We start from the raw sequence: 22,335 nt of genomic DNA, 5'->3' as shown, positions 1-22,335 counted from the left end.
CATATAAAAAATGCTGTGTGGTTAGAGACAATACAAAAGTGTTGCATAGTGTATTTCTTTGGACATTGTATATATATATGTGACTAAGCAACAAGTCAAATGCAAAAGCAATACACTGTATAAAATTAAAGGTGAAAGCACAGACCTTTTATGAACAGAATAAAACAAATGGGAATAAATACAGAACATTAATTAAAGAGAAAACAAGGAATAGGTGCACACATTCAGAAAACGAACCAATCACAAGGACTAGAAGGGCAACCAAACGAAAATAAATGTTTCAAAATGAAATGATGGAAAGCATTACCTTTAAAGGGACTTTTGAAATTATTGTTTTTGAAGAAAAACAACCAATGGATCTTATTTTGTGAATAAATAAATGTCTCTAGCAATGAACAGATTTACACAACTGTAGAGTCTAAGCCCCAAAAAAATTTATTTAGAGGTATTAAAATAAAACCAAAACACACAAAGCTGCCAAAAGTAGTTGAGCAGCAAATAAGCTCTGATGTAGGTTGCAGTATTTTATCACCACCTCAGGCAACAGTTTATAGCTCATACATCTGTTTTTGTTTGCCCCTGTAAATTTAAATTAGACTACGTGAACAGCAGCTCTTAAATCAAATGGATGAGAATGTGTGCAAGTTTCTGTGGTTTACTGCAGCTGTTAATAATTAACTTGCGATTCTGATTCTTGTTTATAAGAGTAAATAAGTTACATATGACAATATATGTGTATAAGCGTAAGTAAGTTACATGACACTTGCTTCCAGGGTGATATCCTTTGGAACTGTTTGTACTAATTGCAATGTCACCACCTTGTGATTGTGACTACGTGGGTAGCTATAAACGGTCCTCACTACATCACACTGATCCTTTCCCTATTCCTTTCTCATTCGATGAGTTGAGGAAGTGTATTTGAGATGCTAAGTATAGCACTACATTTCTTTGTTTCTTGCTAATTTGGTTATTCTTAAGCATGCACCAGCAAAGGATTGTGTGTTGACACACACCTCGAATGACAGTAATTCTAGATTCTGACTTATTACTATTCTCAGCACGGATGACTGTGTCTTTAGAAGAGACACATGGCCTATTGTTTGTGTTAGTGTGTAGCAACGTGGGCGCCCTGGCCCTAAATGAAATAAAGCCATAACTGCTGGCACAATGGGTAATGAAATCTTCGTGGCAACACTCCAAGCAATAGGAGATGCAGCAATAGAGTACGGTAGATCATTGAGGTAAACGCATATGAGAAGGCAAGTTGGCTGGCTCCAACCAGAGCTTGGTAAAAACACTCTGTGCCAGATGCTGTTAGCACCTGGAGAGGTCTTTCGCAACCAGACCATTCACTACGCAAACCGAATGTTATGTATGCTTGTCTATATTGACACAGTAGGAACGTTTAAGTCTTTCTAGTGCTTGAGTCAAGTCAGTCTGTTCAGTGATTTCTTTTCTTTTTTTTTTTATTTGTAGACACAAGTCGATTTTGACACAAAGCTCAAAAGTTATTGTTAGACAGCTAAAGATGTCCGTCCAGCACCAAAGTTAATAATGTAGAGATTAAAAAGCACCAAAGGACAGATATGAATACAACAATGTTTTTAAAGGAAGTTATAATTGCTCACATTTGAAAGTAATAACTAACAACTAATAAATTCAGTTGAATCAATTCAAAATGTCTGTAGGGATAAGCATGTAAAACAGCTAGTCTAAAAGTCTAAGTTGGAGAAAATGTATATTTGATAATATGAAGTATCACCAAAAAGCTCCAAATGGAGATTTCCCACTGGAATCTTTGTTTCAGTTCAATTAATTTGAGTCTATTTTGTTAGATCAGGCAATTCAACACTACTATTGTGCTGCTTTGTGTGGGTTTCTTTTAGTGTGCTTGTTGTTCCAGCCTAACTAGCATTGTTAGCCTTGGTAGAGCTTACTTGGTTTGAGGACAGACTGTGTATGCCCCTATATTCCACCCTAGGTTAGAGGGCTGGTGCCACCCCTTGTATTAGTGTTAGTTTAGACTAATATTATCAGCTAAGTTTTGTTTAGCTTTTTGTTAATCAGCTTAGCTAATTGAAATGCAGCCTAGAATAGTAATTTTTCTTATGTTAATTTCTTTGGCACTGTCCAAGTTGTTCTACCTCTGAGAGCCTAATTTCCCTGCAACCCTTGGAGTGTTTCGTCTTGTCTTGTCTGTTGTGTTCAGTAATCCTCTTTGTACCTTTGAAAAATATTTCAAACATTTTGCCGTATTTATATTTAACATAGTTTTTGTGCAATCAACTGCAACATTAACCAGTTATTATTCCTGTATTCCCTAGACCCTAGCCACTCTGGAAATACAACATGTGCAAATAAAAATGCTTAAACCTTGAAAAGCCAGAGCTTAGTTCAAGTTCAAGTTGTCATATTGTCATTTTATATTTCAAGACATACAGTGCAGTACACAGTGAAACGAAACAATGTTCACCCAGGACCAAGGTGCTGCATCAGACAGCATAAATTAAGAAAAAGGAACATGGAACTAAACTAATCTCAAACCTAACATGTGAATTGTTTGAAATGAGAAGGGACAACATAAGGTGACAGTAAACATGGCGACACTGTAGCACTGACCAGAACAGTGCAGAAGGTTTGTACGAATGGAATGTCTGTACATGTAAACATGACTAGCAGCAGAAGTAATGTGCAAAAAAGTGTGCAAAACAGAATTGTGTATGTGTGTCAGTCCAGTCTGTTTATGTTGAGGGGTCTGAAAGCTTGTGGGAAGAAACTATCACACAGTCTGGACGTGAATGCCCGAATTCTTAGGCACTTTTTTCCAGATCACAGGAGAGTGAAGATTATGTGTTAGGAGTGTGTGTGGTCAGCCACAATAGTGGTGTCTTTACAGATGCAGCATGCAGTGTAATTGTCCATTATGAAAGAAAGAGAGAACTTGATGATCTTCTCAGACCTTCTTTATTCTTAATATCATTGACATGAATTAGAAATAAAGTCAATAATGCATTGCGAGAAAAAAATGAAGACTTAGCACTGCAAATTTTTAAATGGTTTAAAAGTCTGAGAGAATACATCAACTCTTTTGGTGCTCTGTGGTAGATTTATGTGATTCACATCTTCAACAGAGAGCACAAGCTCTACTGAAGAACCTTGAGTGATTCTTATTCACAAAGGGGAAACATGTTAGAACTTGAAGCAATTTTATCTTTACTGGAATACCTACCAGTATGGGTACTTAATATAATACTCCTTCTCAGCAGAATACATCATCATCATCATCACATCCTTAAAAGTAAATCAGGACTTGTCTGAGTGGTCTTATCAGGTGAGGTACTTTATCATAGAGAACCATCAACTTAGTCAACTCTATAGCTCTAAATATGGGTCCATTATTGAGTGGTGTCAGATTGGATTGTTTATTATGGTTGACAAGGAAGAGGAAGACATAGGGTGATCTGGTTTGGAGCTCATATTTTATATGCTACTCAAATGGATGCGGGATGTTTTGTATAGTTTTGTCCAAAAAACTTGCACAGGTTTCCTCAAACTTCATAAATATTGTTATGAATTATTGTTGACTGCCTACAGTGGCATGCAAACGTTTGGGCGCCCCTGGTCAAAATTTCTGTTAATATGAACAGAAGATGAAATGATGTCCGAAAGGCATAAAGTTGCGAATGAAACATTCCCTTTATATTTTAAACCAAATCTTTTTTTTCCCCATCCTTTACATTTTAAAAATGACAGAAAAATAGAAAGTGCCTGCAGCAAAAGTTTGTGCACCCTGCATACCTAGTACCTAGTAGCACCTCCTACAGCAAGTATCACAGCTTGTAAATGCTTTTTGTAGCCAGCCAAGAGTCTTTTAGTTCTTGTTTGAGGGATTATCGTCCATTCTACCTTACAACAGTCTTCTAGTTCTGTCAAATTCCTGGGCTGTTTTGCATGCACTGCTCTTCTGACGTCTATCCACAGATTTTCATTATGTTTAGGTCAGGAGACTGTGAGGGCCATGAAAAAACCTTCAGCTTGTGCCTCTTGAGGTAGTCCATTGTGGATTTTGAGTTGTGTTTACGGTAGCATCATTATCCATTTGTTGAAGCCATCCTTTTTTCAACTTTAGCTTTTTTACATATGGTGTTATGTTTGCTTCACGATTTTTTTGGAATTTAATTGAATCTATTCTTCCCTCTACCTGTGAAATGTTCCCCATGCCATTGGCTGCAATACAACCCCAAAGCATGATCGATCCACCCACATGCTTAACAGTTGGACTGGTGTTTTTTTTCATGAAATTCTGTGCCCTTTGTTCTCCAAACATACCTTTGCTCATTGTGGTCACAGAGTTCTATTTTAAACTTATCGGTCCACAGGACTTTTTTCCAAAATGCATCAGGCTTGTGTAGGTGTTCTTTTGCAATATTTAGATGCTGAATTTTGTAGTTAGAATGCAGCAGAGGTTTTCTTCTGATGACTCTTCCATGACGGCTATATTCGTGCAGGTGTCGCTGACAGTGTTGGGCAACGTTACTTTTAAAAGTAACGCATTACAATATTGAGTTACTCCCCAAAAAAGTAACTAATTACATTACTTAGTTACTTTTTATGTAAAGTAACGCGTTATATTACTTTTGCGTTACTTGTATCTCTCTCACGCCTTACAGGTGTAACAGGTGTAATATAGATAATTGCCATTAAGAAATAAGTTATATTAGGGCAAAAGACATGTGTGGGCTGCACACCGGTGATGTGGAGGGAGAACATACCTTTTGCTGTCAACTCATAAAACTTCGTGCAATTCCGTAAATATGACCTCGTCCTCGTCTACATCATTCTCTGCTTCATCATCAGCTTGAAACATTCTGAACGCTTTTACAAAGTTTGCGCTATTATCAGTGACCGTGGCAGTTTATCTTCCCACAAAGAGCAAATGAGCTGTGAATTTGCTCTCTTTCTCCGCTGTGATGGCGTCGTACATGTGTCTCCCACAGAAAACTTTTATTCTGAGCAGTCAATAGATCTGCAGTGGTGGAAAGTCGGCAAAAGTTTTCTATATTTCTGTCTCCATTTCCATATATTCAACATTATACACACAAACACACACACACACACACACACACACACACACACACGCACACACACACACGCACACACACACACACACACACACACACACACACACACACACGCACACACACACACGCACACACACACACACACGCACACACACACACACATCTGTAGTGCTGTGCTTTGCATGCAGATGTTTTTTTTTTTTTTAAGTGGTATTTTTTGCAGTTGACAAGAGCTTTTCACCAACACATAATCTACACTTAACCATTATTTCTTTTCCTCGACTATTTCAAAATAATAGGAATACTTCCATCACAGTAATGTAATTCTCTGGTTTGCCATCTCCGCTTCTGACCAGCTTCTGTTCCCGCGGCTCGCACGTATGAGTGCGCAATTCTACGTGACATTTTGATTCATTTATTTTTTTATGCAAAAGAATTTAACTGAAAAGTAACTCGCGTAAAAAGGATATTAATGTGTAAATGTATAAAGTAACGCGCTACTTTACTCGTTACTCCAGAAAAGTAATATTATTACGTAACGCACGTTACTTGTAACGCGTTACCCCCAACACTGGTCGCTGAACAGTTGAACAGTGTACCACAACTCCAGAGTCTGCCAAATCTTCCTTAAGGGTGTTTGCAGTCAAACAAGGGTTCTGATTTGCTTTTCTAGCAATCCTACGAGCAGTTCTCTCTAATATTTTTCTTGGTCTTCCAGACCTTATCTTGACCTTCACTGTTCCTGTTAACTGCCATTTTCTAATTACATTCCGAACTGAGGAAATCGGTACATGAAAACACTTTGTTATCTTCTAATAGTCTTCTTCTGCTTTGTTGGCATCAATCATTTTCATTTTCAGAGTGCTAGGCAACTGCTTAGAGGTACCCATGGCTGCTGATTGTTGAGACAAGGTTAGAGGAGTCTGGGTATTTAGAAAGCTTTGACATTTGCACCACCTGGCCTTTCCTAACGATGCCTGTAAACAAGCCATGACCCTAATAGGCTAATTAAGGTCTGATACCTTGGTCAAAGTTATCTGAGAACTTAAGTCTCCTGGAGTTCCCATTCTTTTGCAGGTGCAGCTTTCCATTTTCCACCCTAAAATTGTAGAAAACAAAAACAATACATTGATATTGCAATAGAGTGTTTCATGTTTACCTTTATGCCTTTTGGAGATAATTTCATCTTCCACTTGCTTAACTGTTCACATTAACAGAAAGTTTGACCAGGGGTGCCCAAACTTTCCCATGCCACTGTATATACTTTCAGCAAGTATATCAAAATACATTAATGACATTTGGTGGACAACTCATTTATACAACTGAGCAGTTTAGCCTTTCTCAAGAACCGAGCAGTGGCCGCTTAGAGGTGTTGGGATTCAAACTCATAACCTTCCAAACAGAAGTCTAACGTCTTAGTCATTGAGTTACCATTTCTCAGTATTTTCCGGCAACTCTCTAGATTTTTCTTCAGGTATATATAGTTTATTATTGAGAGTTTAGTGGGTATATGTGTAAATTGCTGTTATAATTCATCCATTATGTACAATGTATGTTCTGGTATTAGTTTTGGAAAGATGAAACTAGTATGACTTTTCCCCCTTTTTGCACTGTGAGTTCAAAGAGGTTATGTTTTCCTTAGCATTAAAGCTGCAATTTCATCTATATTTCAAACTATATACATAACTTTCATCTTCTAAAAAATTGAATCAGTCAGGTCATGAGCCAGACAGCTGTTTCTATCTTGGCATTTAAGAGCACTAGGCACAAAATCACACACACAAAAAAGGAAAAGCCGTCACTTAATTACCCAAGTGTACAGATCTTTGCAGGAAACATTATTTTAATATGCATCTAACTACAAACCTGGATTTTGCACTTTAATTGGCACTTAATCCCTTACGAGGGAAATATCAAGGTCCGTGACGTCGGAGTGACGTGGGGCCGCCTTCCCGTGGGCTCACCACCTGCAGGAGGGACCGTAAGGGTAGGTGCTGTGAGGATTGGGCAACAGTCGAAGGCGGGGGCCTGCTTAGACTGCTGCCCCCGCAACCCGAATTACAGATAAGCAGGAGAAAATAAATGAATGAATTGGCACTTAATGCAGTGCAATTAATAAGAGAAGACCTTGTTACAAGCTTCCCTGGTATTTCATTAGGGTAATGAGTTGATAAAAAATGAAATCAAAATAACCACAAATATTCAGTCACAAATTAATTTTTAAATTTTCTTTCATCTAAAAGATACTGTAGATGGACGAAATTTGGTAGAAACCTAACTATATTATTTGTATGTCTTATTCACATTCGACATTTAGTCCCCAATTTCTGTTATAATAACCTCCACTCTTCTTGTAAGACATTGCACTATATTTTAGAGTGTGGTTGTGAGGATTTGTACTTATTTAGCCACAAGGGTATTAGTGAAGTTAGGTCCTGATGTAGAGTGAAGAGGCCTTCGTGTGCAGTCAGAATTCCAATTTATTCCAAAGGTGTTCAATAGAATTGAGGTAAAAGCTTTACAGCAGGCCATTTAAAATCTTTCACTCCAAACCATGTAAACCATGTTTTTATGGAGTGAATGAAGCAAATGAAGCATTGTCATGCTGAAATAGATTCAGGTCTGATGTGAAAATGTAATGTGAAAGGAATATTCAGCATCCAGAAACATCCTGTACATCCTGTATTTCTCCAATCTTTTGGTCTTTGTTGTGGTAACCAAAGATGGCTTAAAAAGTCAGGTATAATAATACTTTTGTCCATATGGTGTACCAAATGAGGAGGGTTCACAGCCTAATATATCTTTAAAGACGTTTGTCTATGGTCTGACTCAATGAATTACTCAGGTTATTCTGATGCAGCAGCTTGACTTTATCACTTTTATTATAAAAAAAACATGGAAATAATCCTGTTATGGCTTAAAATGACTTTTACAGTTTGAAAGCAGCATATTGTAGCTTTGAGCAAAATGAATCTGCTTACTTGTTGTGATCCTGTATGCAATGCAGCCTCACATTTCTGTATTTCTGTTTTTGACAGCTGTGGAACCTGATATTGTCTTCTGCTGTGAAGCCTCGTGGTTTAACATATTGTAAATTCTGAGATGATTTTTGCTTGCTATGTGTGAACTTGCTTATTGAGTTATCATAGACGTTTAGACTAGTCTGGCCTTTCTCCGGTCTGGAAGGGGTAGCTCAGTGGTTAAGATGTTGGACTTTGATTCAAAAGGTTATGAGTTCAAATTCCACCATTTCTAAGCTGCCACTGCTGGGCCTTTGAGCAAGGGCCATAAACATAACTTGCTCAATTGTATGAATGAGATCATTGTAAGTTGCTCAGAATAAATGTGTTTGACAAATGTAATGTAATGTCTGATCAGCAAGGTATTTTTACCCTAAAAGCATAAAGATCAGGAGGTCTGTAATTCTTAAAACCGCATACCCTGCACCATGGACGCTATAGCCTATAAGTCACGGAGATCCCATTTTTCCTCTATCTACATAATGTTATGCATTGCACAGCTGCCACATGGTGCTGCTACTGCATTGTCACTGTAAGCAGTAAGCATGCAGCTTCACAACCATGACCACACCAGTAGCTACTTTAGAAAAATAATTTAGCCGGTGTTACAATCTCGGTAAGTGTAAATGAATTGGGTCCCAAAAGTGTAGAAATATTTTAAATGTGGTCAGGCAGAGACGAGAATAAAATTTTGAAAAAGCATCTATGTGAATGGACAAATGGCTTGTATGTCTCCCCCTCCAGGGGAAATGACAAGCCATTGAGCGGGGGATAATGGGCTGCTTTTACAAGGTTAGGAGCACTGACCCCATGCATCCCTCGTAGGAGTGGCAACAATGACATTTCGAACGCTGGTGCCAAGGGTGCTGGCATTCTGTAATGAGATGTGGTGCCATCTGTCGCAACATCTTTGGGATATTCAAGACACCGTATGCTCAGTGCCAAGTGATTGTGACACAACCCTACAAGGTTACTGCCATCTTGTACTGTATTCTCTCTATCTTTTACTTGGATAGACCATTTATCCTTATTTATTTATTTATCTATGGTTCTTCAGAGGATATATTTTGACCATGTGGTGGTAGTGGTGGACACAACAGGAAGTAAAAATGCCAGCATCTCTGGTATAAAGTTGCTTACAATGATGCTTACAACAGCCACTCTTTGCAATCAGCAAAATCATACACTAATTTTACAGATCCTCATCGATTCAGTAAACATGTAAACTACATACTGATCAAAACATCTCAATTTTAAAGAACTTTAATGATTTAATGAGTAAGGATTCAGATTTTTTTTATGTTCACTATATTATATTATTATTATCAAAATTATATTGTGGCAGGTAAAACAGGATTTGTGCCTTTTAGAAAGAAAAAAAAAAGCACAGTCAGGATAGTTCCTGAATGCAGTGGGCTTTTTTCAAAAGAAGAATTCATGTGAATTTGAATAAACAAGGATATTTTTTGATTCTTTACCTGTATGTCTGTAGAAGAATCAACCCATTTCTAATGCCAGCCCTAACCTTTGTGTCTTTTCCTTTGTTTTAAGTGAGTGCAAGTGGGAGACCATTTGATTAATCCAATTCTCCAAATACTTACAATTAAATGAATTGAGATAAGATAGAGGAAAAGCATGTCTTTCCACACGGCTCATCATTATGCAGGATTTGGTGAATTGGAAATTAGCACAGTGGCCCTTGAAGGTTTTCTCTGAAAATTATGAGCAACACTTAAGTAAAAAAAAGAAAGAAAAAAAAAAAAGGCAAAATGGATATAAGCCAATTTTGTGCTGTGTTTCTTTTCCAGATCCAGGTTTAGTATGCTCTTTTTTTGTTAAATGTCAGCATGCAGGGGAAAGCTACTGGCAGAAAATAACACAAACTGAAGGTGAAGAGGTTTTAATTAGACAAATATTTCTTATATCATTAGTGTACCAGATACGAGATGTTGAAAAAGATAATAACACTGTTTTTCGTTTTCTTTGTTTTTTAGCAATCCCACATCCCAAAATATAATTAACTGTCATGTTGTCTTACTATTTCTGTAAACAGCTAGCATTTCTACTGAGCTTTCTGCCATTAAGTATTTTACTTTACTTTAGTACAGTAGCTCACCAAACATGGTTTTAAATCGCTGCCTAGGTGTTGTAATGCTGATACAATATGCAAGTGTGATCCAAAATGTGGACTAAACTGAATGATAAGCGAACATTGCATTCAAAAAACCAGGCAGAGTTGAAAGCACAAAAAATATACAATAGAAAGGGCAACAAACAAAAGGTTTATATAAATATACAGATGCTCCCTATCTTACGAACGAGTTCCGTTCCGAACGACCGTTCGTAGCATGAATTTGTTAGTAAGTTGTTACTGTGTTCGTTATTGACTATGCATATCTCATAAAGATGTAAAAGCTATAAATACTATCAAATAAACAATAAAATATACTAAAACAAATCAAAATAATCAAAATACAGTATACAATATTTTGTAATAAGTAATAAAAAAAAGAAAAAAAAATGATAATAATCAAAAAAATTCACTCGCCTGAGTCCAGTGCGCATCATGTAGACTCTTTATGGTCGACAACCAGCTCGTAGTGGCTCTCCTCCATTTTAAATTTTTTCAACTCCGAACAAATTTTACTTTGACGACAGTTTTGTCTGCGAAAGTTCATAAAGTGAATTTTTGTAAAGTGGGGAGCATCTGTGTTATAAAATGTATCAAATTGTATATTTTATATAAAATTAATTAATAAATAACAGAAAATCTTTGTTCACTTGAAATTCAACTGTAGCATTTAAGAGAAAAATAAAAGATCAGCAATGTTTTGTATGTTTAAATAATTTTCTTTTTTTTTTTTTTATATATATTTGTTTAAAATATTTTAGCTTTTTTCCAAGCTAAGGACACACAGTTCACTCCCAGAGGCGTTTTCGGTAAGCTCACCAGAAGGTTGTGAGTTCAAATCCCAACACTACCGAACTACTTGTGCGAACTACTAAACATTTGAACCCCTTTCTTAACTGCTAAGTGGTATAAATGAGCTAATTCTAATTTGCTTTAGATAAGGGCATCTGGCAAGTGGTGTAAATGAGCATTATAAAAGCTAATGCAAATTGCTGAAAGGATTTTTTTAGTGTACAGCTGATGATTGATCTGGTCAGTGCATGACATGCTCAGGTAACTCTAACTCACCATTAATAGCTTGTGTGTGTATCTGGGAGGGTTTTGATATGCAAATAAAGGCTTCTTGTGCTGATGAGGCCAGTGAATGTAGCCAGAACAGTTTGCAGTTTTGCAATGAATGTTTTTTACAGAAGTTAAACAATTCCTATGGGTTGATTAATTCTCCCCATGTGGATTAGACAAACCATTTCCATTAAAAACCCATATAAATTGTTGCTATTTGAAAGTCATTTAGAATAAGCACCCTTTTAACACATAAGTAACTAAATAAATAAACAAAAAACAACTAAGAAAATGGTGTACAGTAGCAAGAAAAACAGTAAATGTGTTAGGTGTAGGAGTCTGAGGGTTTCCAGTCTGATGTAAGTATGGTATTGGTCAATAACAGTCAGGTATTAGTAGACCTGGGAGTATGAGCAGGTGTGTATTTCAGCAGAAAGATACGGCAAGGCAAGGCCATGTATTGCATAATAAGCTAGTAATTATGATTTAGCTGAATTTCTTCTACTAATATGGCTGAATTTTATTTATGATGTCGGAGTCCATTTAGGATTTTTCACAAAAATCGTGAAGAAAAGTGAATTATGGCAATCTTAGTGTGAGGCCAGTGGAAAATAAGCATCTTTCATTGTCTTTCATCAACTTTTCATTGTCTCTCAAACTGAAAATTGGGTCCAAGCTGCACAGCAATTTGGAGCTGGGCAACAATTTGAAGCTGATAAAAGTGTGATACATCAAACTGAACCATTGTAGACCACTTGTAGAACAAGGACAACATCTATACAATATGCTTACTGTATGAGCTTGGTTGTACGTGCCTTTCCAGATTTAGTCCCTAATTGTAGTAATAATAATATACACTCATCTAACAAGGCTTTCTACTAGATCCTGGAGTGTGACTTTAGGGATTTCTGCCCATTCAGATACAAAAGCACTTCAGGCACTGCTGAAAATTAACACCACTGGTCTGCATGGGCCTCACTTTGTTTACAGGGCATTGTCATGATGGAATACTTTTGGGTTCGACCCTTTATTTCTGGTTAAGGAAAATATTGAATCCACAATTTTGTATTAAACATTTGAATACTGTATATTTTAGTGTGAATTGTTCTTTTTACAAGAGTCTTATGTATAGGTGTCCACATAGTTTTAGCATTATAATGTAACAGATCAAAAACGATATACTAAGTTCTAATATTTTTTTAATTCACCTAGAATTGTCTGTAGACTATGAATTTCACACTTTCTTGCTTCCTGCCTTATGCCGCTAGCAACGGAATCCTTGTAGGGAACTTTATGTGCAAGTCCATATAGCCCTTATTAGAATTTTTTCCTTTTCTCCTGTGCAGAGAAGAGATTGTTAATTCATCAGTTTTGCACTGATGATTGATTGCAAATTAATCTGCTGTCTGCAAAATTCATACTGATAGTTTTTCCGGCTAGCGTCCCAGTAGGTGAATCACAGTGCTGTTTGTTTTTTGCATTTAAAATATTTTTTTATTTATTATTTATACATTTATATATATTTATTTAATTAATCTATTCATATAACTTATTATTGAATTATTTATTCATTTATTTCATTTAGCACATTTTCATGATTCAGTATTTTTAAATATTTTTGTAATAAAATTCAGTACTAGTTTACATCAAATGTTATTTATTTATATATTTTTTAATACAGTATCCATTTTAAAAACTGATTGATTAATTGATATCAGCAAGTCCATTTCAGCCTAGCTATCAAAAAAAAAAAAAAAACAAAGATGGGAAGTAAGGAAGTACAAATAGTTTGTTACTGTTCTTAAGAGGATTTTTCTGGTATCAGTATTTTACTTTACTATTTATTTTTAAGACTTTTTACTTTAACTTATTAAATTTTTTACACAAATATCTGTATATACATTTTTAAACTAGGCTTGTTACTTAATCTATTTGTTGAAATGTCAATTTTCTTTCTTTACCGTGTGCCATTTTTAGTCCATCAACCTATTTCCTGTCTTCGTGCAGCTTTTTCAATGTACCACTGGTGTTTTATTAACTTGCTTACACACACCAAAGATGAAGGCTAGTTTACGAAAGTTACAATGAGCAAGACAGATGGCAACAAGAAGTATGGGGTTGATGTGGATGAGACAGAAAGAGTCCGTGATGTAAACATGACTTAGAACGGAGACATTCCTGATCACCTGATCATCATCATCTTTTCTCTGCTTGTGTTCTATATAGTGGATGTTCAGCCTGGATAAATTTATTAGGTAACAAATTTTGTAATTATGTTTGAAATAATATATTAATTAGGGCTGTCAAAATTAACACGTTAATAACGCACTGACGAATTCATTTTAAAGCACCAATTTTATTAATGCATGAAAAATTCAGCAAACAATTCTGTTTGACATTTTTTATCAAAAATATCAATAAATATATATAAAGGAGGCAAAATTAAAACCTTCAATGCAACACACAATTTTGCTTGCTCGGGTTGACAAACTTGCCGGTGCGTTTCGTGGCATTTTTTCCATCATAATGCTGAAAGGAACTGAAAAGGCATTTGAATCTGTAAAGTGTCTACTTTTGTTTTTATACACTAATAATAACAACAAAATGCTGTGCTTTTTTAAAACCAAGAAAACGAACAGGGGGGCGCTCTCTGCCGTCTCCGTCATCTCTTTTCACAGACACATAAACAACCTGGATCTTAATAAATATTTGCCTCACGGACATCATAAATATATGTATTTACTTCAACTTAAAATGTATACTTTGGAATAAACAGATAAAAAAGATTTTCTGAATATGTAATTCGTATAAAAGTTAGAAGTGGTACCGGTATCACCTCATTAAACATCCGTGTGAAAACATAGCAAAAGTTCTATTTGGTGTCCTGATGATTTACAAATGTAAAGCACCATAATTACTTTAAAACATTTGCAAGAATATTTTCCACTTATGTTCTATGTGGACTGTGGATTCACTTATAAGAAACATACATTAGCATACATATTTCTCCATGGCCATGTTAATGGAAAACTTCAAAAGTATAATTGTATGGAACATTTAGAACAGATAAAATTGTGCGATTAAGATGTGATTAATCTCGATTAAATATGATTAGCGATTGACAGCTCTGATATTAATATGATTTGAGGTCAAGTTACCAGCATGACACTAAAACAGGTAGTAGTAATGGCACATTTTTATTGAAGTAAATGTAAGAGCCCAAACTTCTTTACTTTAACTTGAGTGAAAAAGTGTAGTCAGTACTTTACCTTTTACCAGAGTCCTTTAAAACATAAGTGTCTGTACGTCTACTTGAGTGAAGGATGTGTGCACTTTTGCCACCTCTGGTAAAAACCACTATCGGTCAACCTCTAGTGCAGAGTATAGACCCTAAAAGCTCAATGCTCAGTGACAGTTAAAGTGGTCACATGCACTACTTCCTCTGTACACTTGCCTGGCTGCTTCACGCCCATGAATACCTTTATCTAAGATTTCGTTTTTGACGCTTGCTAATATTTCGCTGCTTCTTAGGTTTCTGCCTGCATGCAGTCTATTACAGATACAGTTAAAACTTCACAAAATGGTTTATCATGTGATTTACATTACAGGTCGTAGCTCCTCTGAATGTTTTTTACTGCGCACTGTTTGCAGTCTGCTTTGCTTTGATGGCTTTCATTAATCTTCACAAAAGTACAGATAACCATCAGGGTTTATTAGTGCAACAAAAATACAAAGACTTATGTTACATATTATCATGTGGCATCAGATTTCGGTGTCTGATCATTTCCCGGTCTACCAATTAAATCAGGAATTTCTTCTTGAAATCATAGCCTTCTTAAAAAGTATAAAAAATGGAGTTGATGTTGGATCTTGGGTGTATATTGGGAAGGAAGGAAAAAAAAAAAATTATGAACAGAACAAATGATGTTTTCCATGTAAGCTGATGTCTAATGAAAAGATAGTGATCAGTAATTTACCGGATGATGCACTGAGAGCTGTAGAATGGGAGGCAGGTATTTATTCCAATTATTCATCTATAGAACAAAACATAGGTCAGTGGGGTTGCGATAAAGAAAGAGCTGGTAAGAAAAGTTTGCATTACTATGCTCATTATGTTCCTCATGAGTGAATCTGAATAGGCCTGTTTACACTTGCGTCATGCCACATAATAAACTGAGATTACAAGGAAAAGATTAATTTCATGTTTCCTTGCACTGATGATAATCTCCACAAAACAAATGCATGCCTTGTTATACAGCAAGGGAAAACATATAAAAAGGAGATAACATTTAGCAGTTAATTATTAGGTGGCTGTTCTCCTGTTTCCCGCATTTTCCCACCTTTTAGCTGCTTTGGTGTCCATCTTGATAACTAGTTCATGCGAAATTGCTTTTTCTTATGTTTACAACCTCAGTTTACCCGCAAGCATGACAGTGGACTACTTCTATAGCCTTGTCTTTAAGGCATTTTTAGCCGCAATAGTTGAATCAATCGTCAGTGAAAAATACTTGATGATACTTGAAGAAGTGTATATACCACGGCTCTGAAGGATTGTTGAATTTGATTGGATGAAAGTGTCGATTATTTTCCTTGGATGAATGCTCTAATATACGGTGGCAGAAAAGTGCAAAACACATTACCAAATCGAAAACCAAATGAACAAATCAGAAAACACTAACAAATCCGAAAACAAAATAACAAATCCGAAAACAAAATAACATGTTAAGGCACCCAAAGTGCATGCCAAGAGCTTAAATACGCCTGAAAATGAAAGTAAAGTTTGACGCGTTGCCATGGGAACAGCGTTCGATATATAAAAAATCTATTTATCATCTACAATGTCTCGGCATCATGTTGACCACTTTTGGTGTCAATTGCATGAATATCCTAGGAGGAGTATTTAAAAGTTCACCACATGCACCTGTCAAAAAATCCACCTTTTGTGACTGACACACTTCCTGGCGCCTGTTGGTGGCGCTATGTCCGAGATTCACAATAGGCACATCGATGCGATCGGAATCCTTGGCCGAACATACACACCGCGGGTCATCCCAATAAGAAAATTTTTTGCTTTAGATATTAGACACTTCCTGTTTCTCTGAATTCGCCATAAATTTGTCGCCTCGCCATGGCAGCACCGTTCGAGATATCAAAAATCCCTTCGCAATTTAGCAAGTCCAATGTCTCGGCATCATGTTCACCATGTTTGATGTCAATCACATGAATTCAGTGCTTTAGGCCCTAATAACAAATCTGAAAACACAGCGAAATACAGACAAAGTTTGTGAATGGAACACTTACCGATCATTGGACGAGACACCTGTCATTCAAGATATACAGGAAGTATGAAATCTTATAACTTTGTTTCTTGTACATGTGTAAAATTATAAAAAAAAAATGAAAGGTATAAGCCTGTTGTACTTCCTGTATATTCCTGTATATCTTGAATGACAGGTGTCTTGTCCAATGATAGGTAACTGTTCCATTCGCAAATTATACCGACCTTATCCAGTTTGTCTGAATTGTCGTTGTGTTTTAAGATTTGTTTTAGTGTTTTTTTTGTGCAACAGAAAACGTTCCGTTTCGTTCAGACAAACCGGAAAAGGTAGGTATGGTTTGCAAATGAAACACGTACCTGTCATTCAAGATAAGCAAGCAAAGAGAAACTGTTGTACTTCCTGTTTATGTTTACTTCTGTTATATATTTAAAGGTGCACTGATTCGAAATAAAAAATAGTTTAAAGTAAACAAAGAACTTTACAAATGTACAAGAAACAAAGTTATAAGTTTTCATACTTCCTGTATATTTTGAATGACAGGTGTCTCCTCCAATGATCGTGAATGATGTTTTTGTTTTGTTTGTTAATTGGTTTTTGCATTTGTTATTTTGTTTTCGGATTTGTTAGTGTTTTCTAATTTGTTCATTTGTTTTCCGATTTGTTAATGTGTTTAGTTCGGCTACCGCACTAACAAGATCTGCTTGTACTATTTCTTATTTTGAGAGCTTATCACCTTGGACTTGAACCCAGCCATTAGGGGGGCACAAGCCAGTTTGAATGGTAGACATGATGTATAAGAATAAGTAATTAAATAAATAAAATATCTAGGAGGAGAATAGTGTAATCAATGAAATGTCAACATTTATAAAATGGGGACATTTCTTTGATATTTATAGATGTCTTCAGTGACAGTGCTTTTGATCAACAGTCTGCCTGAGTCTTTGTGCTTTCTGTTCTTTTCAGTTTTTGGAAGTCCCACCATAATCAGTGTAGCTTTAATAAAATAAAAAGGAAAATGCACTTGTATAAAAAAATATAAATACTTTGTGATGTGCTGTTAATTTAATATAATTAACATCAGTTAACAGAAACTCCACCACTCAGTCATTAATTATTTTTTTATTACCACATGCTATGCCACTGTTTATTCTGTAGCTAATGACAATAAACATTGAAAAAAATTAAGCACTTAGATTTCTCTAAAGGAAATGGTAGCTCCACAAAAAAACACCCATATTGCAAGAAACTCACATTAAACATCATGAGTTACGTCTAAGTAATGTACCTTTTAGTTATAGAACATATAATTTAATGAGTTTCAGGTGTATTTGTGTCATTGAACCTTAAAGTTCTCCCCCGAGGGTCCCTCTATGGCTCCCTCAGGGCACAGAATTCTATATTTACATCTCTCCCATATGATCTGCTCCATAAACAGTCCATATAATATAGCTAGACGTATGAGGAACTATTGAAAGTGGAGGTGATTATGTTCCCATTAGATATTGTTTTTTGGACAACAGAAACTTTTTGAAACCTCTGAAATCTCATCATCATATGGCACACTTAATTGAGCAGCTTAACGGAGCGATGGAAATGGAGTACTATGGATTTGTCATATTGGCAGGATTTGCAGTCCAATACCTAGCAGCCTGAGCTCCCATATGTGCTGTGTGAACTGGCTTCCTGAAGTGCTAGCGTTCATACCGAGTCTCCTTACCAGGAAGCGTAGGAGTCGTCTAAAATATTTCAGCAGAATCTAATACAATTTCCGTCCCTAAACCGGCAATTAAATCAGATTATAGAAGGGGATCAAAGCATTTCAGCAGTTTTACCAAAGTAAGATAGAGCTGTGGATCAACTATTGTCTGTACCCACTATGCAGCTGAACAATAGCAAGCAATATAACCACAAACTGATCCAATTTACTGTGTATTATTTCTAAATAAAATAATGTTTGGTGTGCGTTTCAGTCTTTGTGTTTTTTTGACTTGGAAATACTGTAGACAAAGGATTATAGAGATAAGATTTTTTTAACAAATTAGATTGCAGGGAAATGTGTTTGTTTGTCAGCATGACAGACTGATGCATAATCTTTCATTTCGTAATGGAAAATATTCCTCCTACTCAGGTTCAAATTTATTGTCTTTCACAAACCTTGTGCAATACAACGTCAATATACGATTGAAATTCAGAACTCTGAGCAAAAACTGAGATTTTGCTAGAACTTTGTTTAACTGGCACTGAAAGTTAAGGATGACTTGTGCAATGGATAGATAGATAGATAGATAGATAGATAGATAGATAGATAGATAGATAGATAGATAGATAGATAGATAGATAGACAGACAGACAGACAGACAGACAGACAGACAGACAGACAGACAGACAGACAGACAGACAGACAGACAGACAGACCGGACGGCCGGACGGACGGACGGACGGACGGAGCACTATTAACATGCCAGTACCTCTATAGCATCTCACCATATTTTCAGAACTTGGAAGCCGCATGCATAAATTCAAAATTTTTACAATGAAATTAACACTATTTAATAAAACATAAAATAATACATTGCCCAATAATTATTCATTTATTTATTTTCATTTTAATGGATAACATTTTGGCATCATGACAAGCAGTTTCATAAGAAATTGCACTCAGGTGGCTTTAACTTCACTATAAAGTAAAACCATTTGTCTTAGAAACTAATATCAAGGCATTGAAAAATATAAATTTAGTCTAGTATGTCCAGATATTTATCTGGTGTAGTGTTTGGAAAGGTACTAATTCCATGAGCCTGCAAACCAAGGTCAATTCCATACATTTGCTGTTATAATAAAAATAACATAACAAAAGTAACCCTTCTGTGGCCTGTGGTAAATGTTTACTGCATGAAAGTTAAATGTTTTCCATCAACTACATATGCCAAAGTTTTAATCTATCAAGTGTTTAAAATTATTCCTTACTCTGTCTAGAAAAAGCAGCTAATCAACAATCCTTCTAGAAATGTATCAACAATAACACAGATTAATGTTTGTATTTCTCATCAAATTTAAAAGCTCTTGTAAATTGTAGCTATAAAGACAATAATATTAAAATAAGTTAATTATTATGTAGGAACATAAAAATCAAGAATTAATCAGTCTCACTAAATTTTTTCAGTAAAGTCCCCCAACAGCCCTCTGGATAGAAAACATTCTATTGGACAGAGTTGAAATTTGATCTGACACAACAAGGTCCCTGTGGAATGAGACATGTCATCATAAAAATGTCCGAGAGATGTTTTAGTTTGATCCCATACTATCTGCCAAATGCTATTTATTGACTGACAGCTATCAATCATGTGTGTGGCCTTGCATGGCAAATCTTCTTGTGAATTTTGTCCAGTGAGTGACAAGACACAAGGATGTCACCATGCCAGACATTCTTTCCAAGGGCCAAAGGCATGGCAGACATTTTGGTTGCTGTCCAGCCTGCAACTTTAGAAGATTTTTTTGAGTTTTATGAGGCTTGAAGGACCTTTTATTTTATCAAATCAGTGGCATTTCCTGTCTTTGATTGTATTTTGATCTTACAGTTTCATTTAGGTTAGGTATCAAATTCGGTTCATTTAATTCGAACAAACAAATAAATAAAAAAGGAACCCAAGTTTGTCAAACTAAACACAACAACACAAAAACACCACTGGTGCTTTAGTAATTGGTGATTTGCATTCTGTTTAAGTTACTGACAGTGTAGGTGTGCAAATTACGTGAGCAGATTTTTATATTTTTTTATAATTGAATTACAAATTTTAACTGTTTAAACTTTGTTTTTGTTCTGCGGTGAATAGGAATAGATTTTTAAAATATATTATGATGTACCAATTATGTGTGCTGGCATCTCTCTGATTATTTTTTATCAGCTCTTTTTTTTATGCATCTTTCCATGAACTCATAAAACTATTCCGGTAACAGCGCAGTTGTTGATTTAAACTGTGATTACTTGTTTGTCAAAAATGGGTCTACTGAGCATGTCAGCTTTTTCTTTATGCTATTAACCAAGTAGAAAAATGTGTTTATTACCTACTGTAGATAATTAACGATCGACAGTATTTTGTATGCAAGCATTTTCCCATTATGTAGCAGAAAAGCCAGAAAAAAGTACCAAAATAAATGCTGTACTGTCATCTTAAGGCCAAATGGTGAATCAAATATAACCATACTGCCAAATTCCCAGCATGTGGCAGTGTCTCATATAGCAACAAACTTGCTACCTGCCATATCGAATTCATATTGAACACTGTTGCTATTTTCAAATGAACCATGAAGGGCACATCATCTTGTTAGTTATTGGATTTTAATTGCCATCAGCTCTATAATCTGATTATTTGCCATTAATGGTTGCTTGAATGATAAGGAAAGTTCTAATTGAATTAATACCTGTATTCAACAACACCAGTTGAAGCTTCTGGTTGGACTGCTTGGGCCCTAAATTATTATTTATTATAAAATTTTTATTAAACCTCGATCTTGGGCAATACTTACTGATGTGTAAAAGTTTGTAGCTACATATGCATTTCGTTTTTTCATGTTTATATAGCATGAGCAAAAGACACAATCATGGATAAACATTTTTAAAGTTCTTTTGTGCAAGTGAGCAGTCAAATTGCAAAAAGATTTTTGGGACATAGAACAATCAAGTTTGAATGAAGTGAATTATGCATTTATAGTATTTATTCATTCATTCATTAGTAACTGCCAAGTCAGAAAGTTAATAATTACAGTATTTTGTGTTTGCGTTTGTGACGTGTCTCAATTTTCTGAACAGAAGTACAGCACTTTGCAAACTGAGTTACCGCATCCCTCCAGTATTAAAATAATTAAAATTAGGCGACTAGTTTGTTTATTAGTACAATAAAGAGGTAGGTTGTTGGTAAACAACTCTTGCATTTTGCATTTACATACAAATATGGACTGAGCTATCATGGAAGTGGTCCAAACCACTAAAAACAAGAGAAAGAATTTTGCAAATGCTCAAGCCTCTGTGTTTGCTATGAAAATTTTAAAAGGAAATCTTTGGCACCTTGTGTTCCCTCAGAATAAAAAATAAGCAAATTTCTGTGTCCAACCAAGGCTTCTAACTAACCACATTTTCGTAATGAAGTCCCTCAACTGACCTCTGGATAGATAGCATTGGTTTGGACAGAGTTGATATTTAAAATGACACAACAAAAGCAGATGTATTTCCCAAGCGGTTTTGTTTTGGACCTCTGAATCTTATTTTGTCTATGTCCTTGTTGATTCTGGCATGGCAGGACATTTCCTCGACAAAGCAGTGTCTGACATATATCACTCTCTTATCCCTCTGACAGGTGCTTTGAACATCATAACAGTATACAGCACCCCATTTGGAAGAGGAGCAGTGAGACTCTGTTTCTATCCAGATGCACACTGACATTTTGCATGCAAAAAGACTTTTATGATCGGTAAATCTCTACACACTCCAATTGTCCTTGGTTCACCCTGGTTATCTACCCATGGCCCTGTCCGTTCCTGGACGAAAGGTAAATCTTTGTAATAAAGAGCCGCTTGCTGGTTTAAAAAAGCTATTTGTCTCGCCTAAATCATTCTACCCCTAGCCAGAAGAAGGTGGAAATCCCAGGGCCTTACATGGATCTGACAGGTGTTTTCAGCAAAGCTGAAGCATCCAAGTTGCCACCACATCACCCCTGGGCCTACTCCTTTGAGCTGTTGGAAAGCACTACTCCCCTAGAAGATAA

The 22,335-nt window shown here is 35.8% G+C and overlaps 1 long non-coding RNA gene across 1 annotated transcript in view; it reads left to right on the top strand.

The window, feature by feature from the left end:
• Positions 1 to 22,040, top strand: part of LOC310737282 — a 243,502-nt gene extending 221,462 nt beyond the window's left edge. The window contains exon 4 of the long non-coding RNA XR_014536793.1: positions 21,928 to 22,040. This is a non-coding gene — a long non-coding RNA (uncharacterized lncRNA). The remainder of the gene's footprint in view (positions 1 to 21,927) is intronic.
• Positions 22,041 to 22,335: the final 295 nt, after the last annotated feature.

Source organism: Silurus aristotelis (genome assembly GCF_946808225.1).
Source record: "Silurus aristotelis genome assembly, chromosome: 14".
Classification (NCBI taxonomy): domain Eukaryota; kingdom Metazoa; phylum Chordata; class Actinopteri; order Siluriformes; family Siluridae; genus Silurus; species Silurus aristotelis.
The sequence above is the reverse complement of the archived record's forward strand: the minus strand, read 5'-3'. Positions and strand labels throughout refer to the sequence as shown.